Source organism: Gossypium hirsutum, chromosome D08 (genome assembly GCF_007990345.1).
Source record: "Gossypium hirsutum isolate 1008001.06 chromosome D08, Gossypium_hirsutum_v2.1, whole genome shotgun sequence".
Taxonomy (NCBI): domain Eukaryota; kingdom Viridiplantae; phylum Streptophyta; class Magnoliopsida; order Malvales; family Malvaceae; genus Gossypium; species Gossypium hirsutum.
The window spans coordinates 47,042,518-47,047,070 of NC_053444.1; the positions used below are offsets into that span (position 1 = coordinate 47,042,518).

General features: G+C 29.7%; 1 long non-coding RNA gene across 1 annotated transcript; it reads left to right on the forward strand.

Moving 5' to 3' along the window:
* Positions 1-268: 268 nt before the first annotated feature.
* Positions 269-3,298, forward strand: LOC121219817 (uncharacterized). The gene is made up of 3 exons (XR_005916758.1): positions 269-359; positions 3,053-3,126; positions 3,165-3,298. It is a non-coding gene; the product is annotated as an uncharacterized lncRNA (long non-coding RNA).
* The last annotated feature ends 1,255 nt before the right edge of the window (positions 3,299-4,553 follow it).

Sequence of the window (4,553 nt, forward strand, 5' to 3'; positions counted from 1 at the left end):
ATTAATTTATATAATATATAAATTAATTATAAAGTATATTATTAAATTAATTATATTATAAATATTATATTAAGAAATAAATTAAATAAGGACAAATGTATAGTGATGATAATAGACAAGTGGGTGGTGTTGGTAAATACATGTGTAATAATAATAAACATATGTATTTAAGAATAAAATAAATTACTTATTAATTAAGTAAATATAAAGTAAATAAAAGAAAGTAAAGAAATAAAAACAAAACAAAGGAAACAGAATAGAAAGAACAAAGAAACAGAGAAGCAAACGAAACAGGGGAAGAAAGAAGAAAAAAGAAAGAAAAAGGGGAAAATAGATTTTTAAAGCTTGGAGTTAATTTGGTAAGTCAATTAAGCCCTTTTTATTTAGTTTTGATGATTTAGAAGTTTTAAAATAAAGTTTTGATGAAATTAAGTTGATATTTTGAAAGTTTATAGTTTTTTTTAAGCATGATTCATGTTGAATAAATTGTTGAATTAAGGATTTAATTGAATAAATTTCAAGTTAGAATTGATAAAAGGATTAAATTATAAAAGAAATTATAAGTTTTATGTGTTAGGGACTAAATTGGGGAAAATTTGAAATTAGGAAAATATGCTGAAATTTTAATAGTTAAATTTAAGTTTGGATGAAATTTGAATAGAAATAGAGTGTGAATTGAATTACGAAAGTAAGTGAATTTAGTTACGATTAAATTGAGAATAAAGAAGAAATTGAATAGAAATTTAATTATTTATCATAATTAGTGTAATACCCAATTTTGGGCCCGGGCCTAGCAGAAAATAAAACCAATTTTTATAAAAAAACATTCTACAGCCAAAATAAAATTTGGGCTAAATCCTAATACATTCGGCCCAATATGGCCCAGGTGTGTAAACCCTAGCCTAACCAGCAGAGAGCCTCGACGCCACCATCGCCCCATGCCGCAACTGCCCACGTTCTTCCCTCGAACAACATCCCACGTCTCAGCAACCTCCAGGGCCGTGCATGCCCCACGTCGCAACAATTCCCATACACGCATGTACCTGCAATAAAAAAGAACCACGAGCAGCAAGCAAAAAGGGGGGATAGCAAGTTGTAAAATAAGATTTAGGGGGGCTATATAAAAGGGAAATCGAATCTGTAAAAGGGGAGAAAATTTTTGTACCGAAATCAAAAAAGAAAATATACAGAAAAATATTTTTGAAGGTAGGATTTTGTTTTATTTTTCTCTGTTCTTTTACTGCTTTTTTAAAATTTATTTTGGTTCTTTTCTTTTTATTTCTTAAAACAAAACACGAAAAGGGTGAGGGGAGGAGGACTTACAGTCGTGAGAGTCGTCGGAGGGTCTCCTTGCTTCGTCAGAGTCTGAAACAGCAGAGGGGGAGAGGAGTTGCGGCGCATTTGTGGAGTGGCTGAAGAAGTGATTTTTTAGGGTTTAAAAGTTGGCTTTTATAGGGCATTAAACGACGTCGTTTAGGGCCTGTTCCAGTGGCCCCAAAACGGCGTCGTATTGCCTATATCCATGTGCAACTCGATTCGACCTGAAGAGGATCCGCTTTTTTAAAAATGGGCCATTTTTGCAATTAGTCCCTCTTCTTTTACAGTGCTTTCAAATTAGCTTATTTATTTATTTTAAATTTTACCATATTTTTTAAAAATTGTTTCAAATTAGTCCTATGTTGCGCAATATTGTAGTAGGTTTGGGTAAATTTACTCCTCCGATCCTTCCCCTGCTACGCGTGTTTTAAATTACTCCCTTACTTGTTTTTATTTTCAAATTCGGCTCATAAATTCTGTTTGGCTTTTAAATTTAGTCCTTAATTTGTTTTTTTTAGTTTTTTATATTGTTAATATTATTTATTAGTATAATTATTACTATGTTATTATTGTATCTGTATATGTGCGTATATATATAAGTTAATATATATTATAAATGTTTTAAATATATATGTAGTACGTATATATTTTATTATCATATTATTTTATTTTTATAGTTTATATATATTATATACGTATCCTATGTTTATTTATTCCTTTATTTTTCTTAACTTTATATACATATATATGCATTTATATATTCGTATTTTATAACATTTATATATTTTCAATATCTTATAATCCAAATATTTTTTTATTATAATACGTATAAATATATACCTATATTATTTGACACCTTTATCAATATATCTTTCAAATCTCTTTTATATATACATGTGTCCATTTTTTATATAATTAGTAATATATTATGCTTATATTTTTATTTTTATCTTTTTATATAAGTCTTTTGTTTTTATATATTTTTGATTATGTTATTTTGATTTTTTTTCGTATACATGTATATATGCATTTCATACTCTCAAAAATATCTTTTTAATTTTGTCAAAATACTAAAATCATTTTTATGATTCAAAGGTTTTCAAAATAAAAACGATATTCAAAGTTAAGGATTTTCAAGGAAAATTGAGCCCTAATGTATTGGGTTTCGATTTTCTTTGTTAATTCCAAATAACCGAGAATATTCGTTATTTAAAATATAAACAAAAATCATTTTCGGGAATTCGATATGTTATGTCCTAACGCATTGGGCATGACATATTGTTTTTTCGAAATAAAATTTTTTTCTTTAAAAATAATAATTAAAAAGCGATATTCAAAATTCGGGGATTTTAAGAAATTGTACCCTAACGTATTGGGTCTCAATTTCTTCACATGACTTGAATAAGTTGATTATCCTTTTCAGATTTCAAAATTTGAGTTTAACAAAATCTTTTTAATTTTCGACACCAAGACATTAAACAATCAATTTGGTACTGATTTTTGGGCGTTACGAGGGTGCTAATCCTTCCTCGTGCGTAATTGACTCCCGAACCTGTTTTCTCAAAGTTCGTAGACCAGAATCGTTTTTAAGGTGAGCCGATCGCACCTCAATAAAGGATCGGTGGCGACTCCAGTTTTTATTTTTTAAAGTCGACAACCCAAATTTTTGTTTTCAAAAAATGGTTTCGACAATTAGTGTTGAAATTAATAGTATAAATTATTATTATTTTCGTAGCTAACAAAGAACCCGAGGCATCGGCATCAAAAGGAAAAGGGAAAGCTATCGAGGACTAAAGCGGGAGATTCACGGTTTGTATTACTCAGCGTACGGTTGTTTCCGTGCACAGGTCGATAGAAGTCAAAGGTCCCGGTTCAGCATCCAGATTAATCCCGACTTCAGCATAACTTTGGTGATGTATATTTTCCTTTGGGTAATGTGGCATGTACATAGGATGTGTATAAAGGTTGTTATGTTTTAATATAAATGGTTAAAAAAAATGTTAGTATTAAAAGTTTATGAATTATTATGAAAGAAGTTTATCTATTTTGATTTATTTATTACCTTGTTAAATTTTAAATTGATATTATGTTGATTGAGTTTGATTAGAAGTATTTAGAATAGAAAATGTGAATGTGAAATGAATTGGTTGACTGGTTATATTTGAAAATGATATGGTTTTAAATTGCAGGGGGTTTGATGTAAAAATAAGCAGAAATGCTGCCGAAATTTTTCTAAAAATGAATGAAATCAATTAGTAAAATTTATAACAATTTATGAATTACTTTAATAGGTTGGTTATTTATTTAAGAATTATTTTTAAATTGCTTGGTATGTCTGGTAATGCCTCATAATCCTTTTTCGGCGACGGTTTGGGGTTAGGGGGTGTTACACAAATGATCTCCACATATTCCTTTATGTATCTCTCTCATTACATGATTAGTTTCTAAATGCATCAAACATCACAACAACGGTTGTGGATACCCCTTTCTATAGAGTATACCCTCTAAAAGGGTATACCTAACAATTATACAATAAAATAAATTATTTTAATCAACTAAAAATGGCACAATTCATTAATTAATTAGATGGTAATTAATTTAACATCTTGATCACTTGTTAATTCATATATATTTAGTTAGAAACAATAATATCATACCTCGCAGCTTTGCGCTGTAATTTAACAAGCTCCCTTTTATCAACATAAGTTTCTTCCCTTAGCAATATTCAGATGATATGAGTCATCCACTTATCCTCCTGATCCAGAGTACAGATCTGCTGTATGTCATAGCTTGGGACGTCCTTGTACTCAAGCAAAATTTTCCCTCTTTGTTCAATAATAACAAATGACGCTAGCTTGGAGAGTACGTCTGCTTGAGTATTCTCTTTCCTTGACAGCTGTTTCACTTGCACTTTTTCAAATTTGGTAAGTATTTGTGCTATTATAGAATGATATTTTATCAAAATCAATTCATTTACTTTGTACTCTCCATTTATCTTTTTAGCAACCAATTGGGAATTTGTATGCACCACCAATTCCTTAGCCCCTAACTGGTGAGCTAATTGCAATCTCGATATCAAGGCTTTATATTTTGTTGTGCTATGGGATGCTTGAAAGGCGAAAGAAAGACTATATTGCCATTAAATGTTAACCGGGTCAATTAAAAGCACACCCTCTCTTGATCCTAACTTTGTCGTAGAGCCATCAACATAAACCTCTCAAGTTTTTGATCTATCA